Genomic DNA, 12,894 nt, shown 5'->3' on the forward strand with positions numbered 1-12,894 from the left:
AAGCTATGGGTAGCCATCACAAGCATTTCATGTTTAGAACACGGATGATGAACTACTTCTTACTCACTGTCTGTGGCAACAGTTGTGAAATTTCTAAGTGCCGTGGGCCCTCTGAGCAGGTTCGTCTGCAGTAATGCCCAGAGCCCGTGGTTAAATGGCAAATACCTCAAGTCACGGAGGGCTTCCCTGGTGGCTCAGATGGTAAATAATTTGCCTGCAAATTATTTTTGGAAACCAGGGTTTAATTCCTGGGTTGGGATGATTCCTTGAAGAAGAAAATGGCTACCCACTCCAGTATTCTTGCCTGGAGAATTCCATGGACAGAGGAGCCTGGTAGGCTACAGTCCGTGGGGGGGTCACAATGAGTCAGACAAGACTGAGCGACCAATGCTTTGCTTTCAAGTCATGATGGGCAGGAGAGCTCCCCAGTGAAAGACTAGAGCCAAGGACATGTCTAAAAGCTATGGGAGTCAAACAGCTAGTCCCCCAGGGCCTGTGCATTTCATTCTATGTAAGAGACATGAAGCCATTCTGAGGGCCCCTCTTCCTGGAAACCACGTGAAATGAAGCAACACAGGATTCTAGGGCAAAGGATTACATTCAACACAGAGAGTGATATCTAATAGGGTGCTGGAAGAAGCAGAAGCTTCAAGTCTGTGCCGGTGTTCTCTTTGGGAAACACCCATAGCCGGGAATCATCTGACACCAAAGAACATTGGTGCCATTGGGAGTGTGATGACTAAACATGGGGGCCCAGTACACGAGAGGGTCCTGACATCAGAGCAGTCAGAAGCATCTCTGCCGAAGTCACACATCAAGGGCATGTACATAGGAGCAATAAGCAAATGTATTCTGAGAAGATGGAGAAATAAAGGGATGACCCCAGGAGGCTCTGCGAAGCCTTGTGACAACCCAATGTGGCTGCTACACCAGCAGTGACACAGGAGCCTGCCTGGGACCCTTCCAGCACCAAAGTGGATAGTGCTGTGGGTCCTTTTCGGTCCACTTAACAACGTCCTGTTCAGATGAATTGTCCAAATGGTAGTCTCCATGACAACAGGCTGACTCACAGAATGCCAGAGTCAGGAGGCAACAACCATGCCAGAAACAGACCTGAAATTTGTTCCTGATGAAGATGAAATGAGGTTCTCCGGGCAGGAGAACAAAGGCGAGGTGAGGGGCAATCCTTCAAAGAAACTCTGTTCCCCTTGCAGCCCTTTCCGGGGAAATCCTGACGCTGTGTTCCTTCACACACCTCCTGGGGTTAATTATGTTTCACAGTTGGCCCTGGTGATGGCTTATACTTAGGGTTCTGACTTGATATTTCTTCCCTGCTGTAAACGTCAGAAAGGCTGCCCTGCTGTGTCTCAACAGAGTGGAACAATAAAATGTCCATTGTTTCACCACCTCCTTCCCAGCCTTCCAGAGAACATCATCAACAGGGAAGCTGCCTTATTTCCTTTTATTTTCATTTTGATACCTACCCTTTCTGTTTGGGGGGAAAATTTTTTTTTTAGTGACTTTTGGTTGGAACAATGAATTCGCTTGGTGAGACCATGTCTCAGTTGCTCTCCTTCTCACTCTAAAATTATTCACTTTGCTTCCCCGGAGACAAGATAAAATTCACAGCTCTCTCACGGCAGCATTTCTTTTCTTTCCCTCTCTTTGGGCAAAATTGCATGGGGTTTTTAAAACTTTAAACATGGAGAAAATGACCATTTCTTAAATCCAATATTTTGTCTTTCATCTCCTGTTTACTCAGCCTAAAGCCTCAAGGTCAGGGTAAAATTAAAATCACACTAAATGGCTCTGGTTTGTTTTCCTAGTTCCAGGAATATCTGCTTAGTCAATCCTTTACCAGGATGTGATTTTGAAAATACATTAAAACCAATCATTTATTTATCCATTCATTTAGGATATTCTGTTGAGAGTTGGTGATTGACAGGGAGGCCTGGCGTGCTGCGATTCATGGGGTCACAAAGAGTCGGATATGACTGAGCGACTGATCTGATCTGATCTGATTGAGAGCCTTCCATTGCAGACCATGTGCTGGGTGCTAAATGCAGAGACGAACAGACATCATCTCTGCCCTTTCAGGGATCAAAATCAGTATTGAGAAAGCAATGTTAGTACCTGAAAAATGGTGTGATAGAGAAATGCCGCAGGTTCTATCGGAGCAGAGGAGGAGCCCCTAATTCAGGGCTGGGAGGAAAGGGAGAAAGATTTCTAGAAGGGAGAGGGAATAATCCGGGTATCTGCCAAGAGATGGGCCAGGCCAGGCCAAGACCTATGGGATAAATGGGACTTAGACCAGTTTGGTACCCAGAGAAGTGCTCACCTAGTTCAGTGAATGTTATACTGAGTCAAGGATTATGAGTAGAAAGTAGAACATTTGGTAGAAACCAAGAAATAAAATACATGAAGACACGGAGGCATGACAGAGCACAGAACGTTTGAATCCTTGAGCCATAATGATGAGAGACTTAGGAAGAGCTGCCCACAAGGTCATGGTTAGATCCTTTCCCTAAGACGCCTAGGAGGAGCCACAGTGCCAGATAAAGCTTAATTGAAGCAGGTCATGGCCACAAGTCCTGGCCAAAAGATCTCCTTGAGGCAGACTTGTCATCAGACTCCTAGAAAGCCTATCTTCCAGCTGCCTACGTTTTGAGAGGACGCTGGCATTTGATGCCACTCAAAACCCAAGGAGTGTAAGTGGAGAGCTGCCGGCTGGAGAAGCTTCCATGGTTTGCTGATGTAACCAATGGCAACACCTCGGGGCTGCTGCTTTTGGACGTGAGGCCAGACGACCCAAGGGCAGTGGTACAGAGACATGATGGTGGGACGGCTGAGCCCAGCACAGAAGCCACCCACACACACGTGTGGGGCTTCCCAGCTGAGGGGCTTTAAGAGGGCCACAGAGATCAGAAGCCACTGTAAGAAGGAAGGTGTTTTCTCTCTGTCACATGCAAGAGCACCATTCAGGGCAAGGTCAGTGGAAGGTGGGGGCCACTGGAGGTTGGGGCTTATACCCTTGACCCATGCGTCCAAGGATACTTTCAGCTATCACCTGCTGGGTTTTCCCAGTGACTGCCTGTGTCCACCAACACCACAGCTCATCTGCCGTTGAAACTGGATCATGCTATTGAGACAGACAGCCCAGGAAGTGGAGGCGCCAACTGGAGAAAAGAAACCATTGCTTCTGCTGTGAATTTCAAACCATATTTCACTCTGAAGGCAATGAAATTTTGTATGACTACTTAAAAAAAAAAAAAAAAAAGGTTTTATCAGGACTCTCAAAGGTTTTTGTTTTGAACACGCGAAGAACCAAAAGCCTTGGGGCCTGGCCATCACAGCAAGGCATGAGGGGAAGAAGACGGTGACATGAAGGTTCCCACCCCACCGGAAGAAGAGGAACCTGGAAGGAATGTGGTTTCCCTCTCTTGGAACCTCCCCTCTTCTCTCACCAGACCTGTGGGTTCAGAACCCTGTTGGTGGTGCCGGACCGAAACTGCAGCCTGGTCACCCTGGCTTACAGTGCATTCGTGCTACCCATGGAGGGGCCCATGCGGGTGGCCTCCCAGCGCCCTGCACTCCCCTGCAAGCGTGGTGAAGAAAGAGGCCACAGGGAGTCCCCAGGCCTTCCGAGGAAAGCATCGTCATCTGGGGCACCGAGCGAAGCCCATCAGAGAGCACGTAGGTGGTGGGTAAGACCTGAAAGGACGAATGAACGACCAGTTGGATGCGTCAGTGAATACATGGATTGGTGGATGGACAGACCGAGAGAGGGCTCAAAAACAAAACACTTCAGAAGCCCAGGTTCGAAAAGAAAGCTAGATCAGAACTGAAAAGCAGTCACAAGGTGCTAAGGAGAAAAGGGTTGCTAGATGACTTTCATTCAGTGACTGGCTCTTTGCTGAGACCTAGTACTATTGGCTTCCTTGATGGCTCAGCAGGTATAGAATTTGCCTTCATTGTAGGAGATGCAGGAGAGGCGCATTCCATGCCTAGGTTGGGAAGATCCCCTGGAGAAGGAAATGGCAACCCACTCCAGTACTCTTGCCTTAAAAATCCCATGGACAGAGGAGCCTCGCCGGTGACAGTCGGAGGATAGCAAGAGTCAGACAGGACTGGGCCACTGAGCACAGCCCAGTGTTACTGAAGGGGCTAGCCCTACGGCAGCCCCCCAGGGGAGGCAGGAATGGGGGTCTCAAGACATCTAACCAAGGAAGTGTCTGGTCACTTAGCTGTTACTCTCTCTTAGGATAACATTAAATCCCACATAGAGTGTAAACGTATCTATTTTTATATGACCCCTCTGCCATATATCCATGGGTTGAGAGAACCATGAGAAACATCATCTTCACATCCAGAAAGTAGTGTTGTGTGGAAAGTACCCAAAAAGAAAGTTCTTTTTTAAAAATACTATTGTTGCTGTAACCTCCAAACCCTCACCTGTTATGAACTTTGGGTATTTACTTAAAAACAAAGACTAAGCTCTATTTACATCCACCCAGGAATTCCCCAAGGTTGTAATAAGGCTCTCCAAATCCCTGGTCAAATTTCATTTACATAGGATGACCCAGATGAAACCATCCACTCTGTGTTTACCCCACACACTCTGCCAAATTTCAACATTCTTGCCAGAAGGCAAATGCACTGTTTCCGTGATTTCATCCTGAGAGTCTGAAGGCATTCCTCATATTTCCAAAGAAAAGCCCCACATGCCGGGCCAGATTTGGTTGGTTATAGAGCCACACAGGCAAAAACTGGCCTCATCCACTTCAAGATTTCCTCAGTTGCCAAAAGTTATTTACTAAAGCAAAACCCAGATTAACCTAAATTGTGTTCACAAGAGAATTGTTTGGTAATGCTGAAATGAAACAAACAAGAGTCATCCAGAAATTCCTTTTTGTTTCAGTGCTTGTAAAATTTTGTCCTAGAAAAATAAAAATATAAAAGTTAAAATATCCTATCTGTTAATAACCACCAAGAATATGCACATTTGACATTCCCTTGATGAACCCAGAGTCTTGCTTGGACAAGTATGTTGGGCACTGTCCAGTAACACCATCCCATCTAGTCAGTACTGAGTCAGGGTTGACTGGCAGAAGAGTGTGGCTGCTGAGGCCATTAGCTCTGAAGCCAGATAGCTTGGTTCACTCCTAGCTTTGCCCCTTACTAGCTGTGTGATGGTGAGCATCTCTCGATGCCAATTTCTTTAACTTCTGTAAGAAAGTTCTATAAGCATACATGCATGCAGGCATGCTCAGCTGTGTCTGACTCTTTGTGAGCCCCTGGATCGTAGCACACCAGGTTCCTCTGTCCATGGGATTTTCCAGGCAAGAATACTGGAGCAGGTTGCCATTTCCTCCTCCAGGGTACCTTCCCAACCCAGAGATCAAACCCACAGCTCCAGCGGCTCCTGCGTGAAGGTGGAATCTTACCACTGAGCCATCTCAGATGGCCCAATAGCAGATTAAGAGAAGGGTCCCCCTCCCAAGGCTGTTATGAGGATTAAATGAGTCTGTGTTCGTAACATGCTTCGCCTAGTGTCTGGTTACCTGGTGTGCCCATTGTCATAACCTCTAGGGGCTTCAGGGGTTCCCTGTAGGAAGAAAGATGAAGGACACTTCCAGCCGTGGCCCAGGTGAACCCCACTCTCCACATCTCGCCACCCTGAAGCTTGGCTGTCAGCTTTCCCTCCTGCTCCACCTCCAGCTCTCCATGCTCCTATGGTCCTAAGGTGTAGATGAAGGAAACTAGACTGGATATCACTTGACCTCATAGCCACCCCTGGAAATTACATTTCTAAAATAAATGCTGCCAACCACACAGCCAAGGGTAAGTCTACAAACAGATTCAGCTTCCTGGGAAAACATCACCTGTGTTTATCCTCCTTCATACCAATTCTGAGCAAAAATTCCAAAATTTAATCTCAGTACCTATTTGGGGCTTCTGATCTACCAGCATCATACAAAGAGCGAACACGTCCTCCGAAAGTCCTAGGGCCTGGTACTTGCTTCCCTGTGCTGGGGCAGAGGGAGCCAATTGCTCTTGGGGCCAGGAGCCCCATTTCCTGGACTTTAGCCCTGCTGGAACTCCATACAACCATTTCTGTCCAAGGTCTCAATGCTGATCCAGAATGTGGACAGAGAAGGAGTGAGGCAGTAGACCCAGCAATCTCCACCAGCTCCCCAGGCTCAGGGTGGGTCCCCTTCCCTCTGATACTCACATACCCCACAGATCCTCACCTCTCTCTTCTGCTCCAAGAACTTGCAGTCAAGCAACCCTAAAAGACCTGTCTCCTTCCTCAGAATGAGGAAAAGTGGGATAAAATGAGTAAAACACAAAAATGTCCCAGGTAACCACAATCTTCCACCCCACTACAAACGAAGTAATTCCGGTGAATGGAGGGTCCTGGTTATTAAGGTTCTACTAATCATGCTTCTCAGGCTTCCCTGGTGGCTCAGCAGTAAAGAATCCATCTGCCTGCCAATGCAGGAGATGCAGGTTCGATCTCTGGGTCAGGAAGATGCCCTGAAGAAGGCAGTGGCAGCCCCCAAAGACAGAGGAGCTTGGCGGGCTACAATCCATGAGGTCGCAGAAGAGTTGGACACAATTTAGCAACTAAGCAACAACAAATCATGCTTTCCAGTGCTTTATTTTCAGCACGCAGGTAGGAGCACCAAGTGCTTTTAATGGTCTGACTGGCAGAAAAACCTGATCTTGTTCATTAAAGGATGACAAACATCATTGTTCAGTTTGGTGATGGATGTACCAGAAATGTACATGTCTATTCATACACCTGGATGTATTTCCCCTAAATGTGCAATGTCGGCAGAGCGGCTTCCGCTGAGCCCTCCCATCCTGTCCTCGAAACAGACTGCCAAAAATCCAGCCCATCTGGGTCACTGCTCAGCAAGAACAGGGGCCCTCTGCCGGCACTTGGAGTCAGAGGGGCTCTTGCCTTGTGCCCTGACAGTACACACACACATCTGTACATATGCCCTGAGCCAGTGGCGGGGAAACAAGCTCAGAGCAGGAGAGCAGGGAGCAGAAGCAGAGACCTCACATCTCATCCCACCTTCTCTAATAACATCAGGGCTCCAGTTCACAGACCTGAATAATCACCCGGTTACAATACACCAGAGTCACATGTTTAGCTCTTTGGATCCTCACAAGGACCCTGGGAAACAGAATCGACAGTTTCGTGACTGACAAGGAATCCGTGACAAGCCCCAGATCACCAAGCTAAGACGTTGAGGGCACTGCTCAGAGTCTTGGCTGTCTCAGGTCCCAGGTCAAGATGTTTCTTTCCACTAATGACAACCCTTCTCCTGCGTAGAACTCATCCCAGTTGGGAAAACACGTCCATGGCTGGTACATCATTCAAACTACTCCCAAAAACCTAGAAGGAAAGCAGTATTATCACTTCCTGGGTAACAAAAGTTCAAATTGGTGATTTGCCTGAAGTAATAGAGACAGCTATCAGGGTTTCCTTGCTATTCTTTGGAACTATGCATTCAAATGGGTATATCTTTCCTTTTCTCCTTTGCTTTTTGCTTCTCTTCTTTTCACAGCTATTTGTAAGGCCTCCTCGGACAGCCATTTTGCTTTTTTGCATTTCTTTTTCTTGGGGATGGTCTTGATCCCTGTCTCTTGTACAATGTCATGAACCTCCATCCATAGTTCATGAGGCACTCTGTCTATAAGATCTAGTCCCTTAAATCTATTTCTCACTTCCACTGTATAATTGTAAGGGATTTGATTTAGGTCATACCTGAATGGTCTAGTGGTTTTCCCCACTTTCTTCAATTGCAAGGAGAGATAAGAAAGCCTTCCTCAGCGATCAATGCAAAGAAATAGAGGAAAACAATAGAATGGGAAAGACTAGAGATCTCTTCAAGAAAATGAGAGATATCAAGGAAACATTTCATGCAAAGATGGGCTCAATAAAGGAAAGAAACGGTATGGACCTAAAAGAAGCAGAAGATATTAAGAAGAGGTGGCAAGAATACACAGAAGAACTATATAAAAAAGATCTTCATGACCCAGATAATCACAATGGTGTGATCACTCACCTAGAGCCAGATATCTTGGAATGTGAAGTCAAGTGGCCTTAGGAAGCATCACTACGAACAAAGCTAGTGGAGGTGATGGAATTCCAGTTGAGTTATTTCAAATCCTGAAAGACAATGCTGTGAAAGTGCTGCACTCAATGTGCCAGCAAATTTGGAAAACTCAGCAGTGGCCACAGGACTAGAAAAGGTCAGTTTTCATTCCAATCCCAAAGAAGCAATTCCAAAGAATGCTTGAACTACCACACAATTGCACTCATCTCACACACTAGTTAAGTAATGCTCAAAATTCTCCAAGCTAGGCTTCAGCAATACGTAAACTGTGAACTTCCAGATGTTCAAGCTGGTTTTAGAAAAGGCAGAGGAACCAGAGATCAAATTGCCAACATCTGCTGCTGTGAGAGCTGGACTATAAAGAAAGCTGAGCGCCGAAGAATTGATGCTTTTGAACTGTGGTGTTGGAGAAGACTCTTAAGAGTCTCTTAGACTGCAAGGAGATCCAACCAGTCCATCCTAAAGGAGATCAGTCCTAGGTGTTCATTGGAAGGACTGATGTTGAAGCTGAAACTCCAATACCTTGGCCACCTGATGCAAACAGCTGACTCATTTGAAAAGACCCTGATGCTGGGAAAGATTGAGGGCAGGAGGAGAAGGAGATGACAGAGGATGAGATGGTTGGATGGCATCACCGACTTGATGGACATGGGTTTGGGTGGACTCTGGGAATTGGTGATGGACAGGGAGGCCTGGCATGCTGCGATTCATGGGGTCGCAAAGAGTTGGACACAACTGAGCGACTGAACTGAACTGATCAGGGCTTCCTTGATAGCTCAGTTGGTGAAGAATCTGCCTGCAATGTGGGAGACCTGGGTTCAATCCCTGGTTTGGGAAGATCCCCTGGAGAAGGGAAAGTAATTCCATGGACTGTATAGTAAAGTAATTACTGGAGAATTCCATGGACTGTAAAGTCCATGGGGTTGCAACGAGTCAGACACGACTGAGTGACTTTCACTTTCAATGAAAACAGAGAATCAACAAAGGCATCTTTGGCCTTCAAATCCCTTGCTCCTTCCCCTACCTCCTTGCTGTCTTTTTTTAAAAATAATATTTTAAATGCTCTTTTTAAAATTTTTTGGCTGCTCTGGGTCTTGTTGTTGCACCTGGCTTTCTCTAGCTGCGGCAGGCGGAGACTGCTCTGTAGTTGTGGTTCGTGGGCTTCTCATCGCTGTGGCTTCTCCTGTGGCAGAGAACAGGCTTTAGAGCATGTGGGCTCAGTAGCTGCGGTGAGCGGGCTTAGTTGCCCTGTGGCATATGGGATCTTCCTGGACTAGAGATTGAACCCAGGTCCCCTGCGTCGGCAGGCAGCTTCTCAACCAACAGGATCACCAGGGAAGTCCCTTGATGTCTTTTGATGAGCCTTTCACTCTGTTCTTTTGTCAGCTGGCAGCCGAAAGCATCATCCCTGAGAATCAGGATGACCACTTAGCATCAAACCTGGGCTTACTCTGTGTCAGGCCCCATGCTCACACTGAGAATACAACTGTCAACAAGAGAAGGTCTGCACTGGGGTTCCAGGACCAGCAGGGGAGGTGGACTCATGAACCAGTAATACCCTGTAAGCAACAGGTGCTGTAGTAGAGGTGTGTACGGGTGCTCTGGGTATTCAAGGTGGGGGAGATGTGTGCTACCTGCCCAGGAAGAGGGCAGGGGTGATACTGAAGCTGTCCACAGTATTACTTAAACACAAGACTCAATGTAAACACAACATAAAACCTGAAAGGACAACACAGTTTTACTCCAGCAGTTCATTGACAGTAAAGACAATTATAAGAAAAAAAAGATGGGCGCGATCAGCTAAACTGCTGATGGTTTCTATTCTTTGCACTTTAATTTGAATTGTCCTGAGTCATGCTTATAACCCTTGACATTTCTTATTTCCGACACAGGTAAAAACCCTCCAGCACCAAGTTGTTTATCTAAAGCCATCCCGGAATTTGTGCCACAGTTGCCACTGTATCCTGTGCAAGGAAAATGAAAAGGCCAAATTTAGCAGCAGATGACAAGCATCAGGACCAGGCGTTTCCGAGAAGCTTATGAAATCCTCTCCTGTTTACTCTGACTCTTAAATCTCCCTTCCCAGAGCCCGTCTTTCTCATGGGGCTGAGGTGTGGGCTCATCCCACGGCTGCTACTTCCTGTCTCTTTAAATCAGACGTGCCTGCCTCGGGGTGCCCTGGCTGCTTTGCAGCCCAGAGCCATCTGAAAGGCTGGCAGCATCATTTCCCTGAACCGAGTTCCCCAAACAATGCAGTGATGAGAAATGAAAACCGAAATGGCATAGGCATTTCGTGTTTACACAGCACCCTGGCCCTGAGTCTTCTTTAGTAAATGGCCTTCCACATAAAGACCAGACTTACATGCCAACAAAGGCACAGAACAGTCCCTTTCCAAGGCCGGGTTCATTTTCCAAATAAGACATCACGTGCCTAGAGACAGTAACCTAAGGAGAATGACTGACTGCTTCCCAGTTCAGGAAGAAAGATGAGGGGAAAAAAATCATAAAACTAAAAAAAAAGAAAAATTAGAAAGCTGCCTTCAGATTGTTATTTCCCAAATATGTCCGGATTTGAAACATCCTTTTGGTACTCATCTATTAAAAAAAATAATATTTTTCCTATGGCATTCAAAAATCCTTTGCATTTTGAATTTTTTTTAAAGAGATGGCCTTTTTGGGGGTCATATTCTTTTGTAACATTTGGTGAGCTGGGACCCAGGTAGCAACATTTTCTTCCCTACTTTCTAGAAGGGATCCCTCCCTTTTTTCTCACCCTTTTACTTGCCTCCCCAGGGTTACAACCACACAAACCAGCCCTCCAGTATCCATCTGGTCAACCCCCAGGAGCTATTTTGGGTTTGGCCTGCCTTCAATCCACTTTTGCTGCCAGTGCAGGCTCAGCCCCTCAACCCTCCTGGGACTCTTCTCTAAGAAAATTTTGAAAAATACAGGTTTCCCCCAGGGCAGGAGTCCATGCCCATCTCAGCTCAGAGAGCTCCCAGGAGGTACTAAGTACCAACCTACGTGCCCCTGGGGAGAGACAGGAAAGGCAGAGCTGGCCTCCTCATCCTCACCTCACTGTTCTCCACTCTCTCCCCCTCTCTTCTGCGGCCTCTGGCCCAATCCTGCAAATATCCTGCGTGCATGAAGCTGTACCTGATCTTTAGCTGGAATGCATCTGCATTTGTCCAGCTAGCTCCTGCTGGTCCCTCCAGCCTCTTCCTCATCCCCAACACGGCTCAGATTCTCCTCTTTGATGCTCGGTAGACTCTGCCCCAGCAGGCCCCTCCCTCACCACGCAGAGCGGGCCCCTCCACGTGACCGTCTTCCCACCCCTCGGGCCAGACTGTGAACCCCTTGAGGCTAACCACTGTACTTGGCTAAGCCCTGCAGCCTAAGTGGCAGGCACATGGTCGCTGTCCCATTTGCCTTTGCTGAACTGAATTTAATTGAGCTAGGAAACAAACTTGATGGCAAGGCAAGAGAAAAGGAGGAGGATGGAGGGAAAGAAAAGGAAGCATTGATGGAATATAAGAAGGCACCTCCAGACACCCCCTCAACTCTCACGCTTGACTTTGAATGTAGACGAGTGTCAGAGTGATGATGGGTCAGATGGGAGCCATGATGGCATCTCTCACCTTTGCTGCCCAGGGATGGGGTTCCAAGTTCAGTGGCTCCAGGGACCAAAGGAGGCCACATCAAAATGAGGTGGGCCAGGTGTTAAACAGCAGGGAGCGACGGAACCATGGAAACACTAGGATAAGAGCCTCAGAGGACCACACACTCAAATCCAAACACAGGAAGTCAGACAGAGAAAGACAAATATCATATGGTATCTCTCACGTATGCAATCTTTTAAAAAATACTACAAATGAACTTATGTACAAAACAGAAACAGATCCACAGGCACAGAAGACAAACCTGGGATTACTGAAGAGGAAGGATAAATTAGAAGTTTGGAATTAGCATATACACACTACTATATAAAAAATAAACAACAAGGATTTACTGTATAACACATGGAACTCTACTCAGTGTTTCATAATAACCTATAAGGGAAAAGAATCTGAAAAAGTTCTATATATATACTTGTGCATATGTGTTTAGTCACTTCAGTGGGTTCTTTACCCGCTGAGCCACTGGGGAAGCCCACAAATATATCGTATCTATAAATATATATATATATCTATATATATGTACCTGCTGTGGCACTAGTGGTAAAGAACTCACCTGCCAATGTAGGAGAGGCGGGTTCCATCTCTGGGTCGGGAAGATCCCCTGGAGGAGGGCCTGGCAACTCACTCCAGCACTCTTGCCTGGAGAATCCAAAGAGCAGAGGAGCCTGGCGAGTTACAGTCCATAGGGTCTCAAAGAGTCAGACAAGACTGAAGCAAGTTAGCATGCACAGCACACACACACACACACACACACACACACACACACACATATGAATCACTTCACTATATACCTGAAACTAACACAGCATTGTCAATCAATTATATTTCAATTTAAAATGAAATTGGGAGGACTTCCCTGCTGGTCTGGTGGCTAAGACTCTGGACTCCCAATGCAGGGGGAGTTCAATCCCTGATTAGGGAACAAGACATGCCACAACTAAGTGTTCACATGCTGCAATGAAAGATCTTGTGTGCTGCAACTGATGCCCAGCTTAGCCAATAAATTAGTAACTTTTTAAAAAGTAATAATAAAATTAGTTAAAAAAAAAAAATTCAAATACATGGGCCAAGCAGAGCCAACCTAC

General features: G+C 46.7%; 1 long non-coding RNA gene across 1 annotated transcript; it reads left to right on the forward strand.

Annotated features, from left to right (window-relative positions):
- The first annotated feature begins 369 nt into the window (after positions 1 to 369).
- LOC133258189 (uncharacterized) lies at positions 370 to 10,961 on the forward strand. The gene is made up of 3 exons (XR_009739853.1): positions 370 to 1,173; positions 9,519 to 9,718; positions 10,025 to 10,961. It is a non-coding gene; the product is annotated as an uncharacterized LOC133258189 (long non-coding RNA).
- Positions 10,962 to 12,894: the final 1,933 nt, after the last annotated feature.

The sequence above is a fragment of the Bos javanicus genome, chromosome 12, assembly GCF_032452875.1.
Source record: "Bos javanicus breed banteng chromosome 12, ARS-OSU_banteng_1.0, whole genome shotgun sequence".
Classification (NCBI taxonomy): Eukaryota; Metazoa; Chordata; class Mammalia; order Artiodactyla; family Bovidae; genus Bos; species Bos javanicus.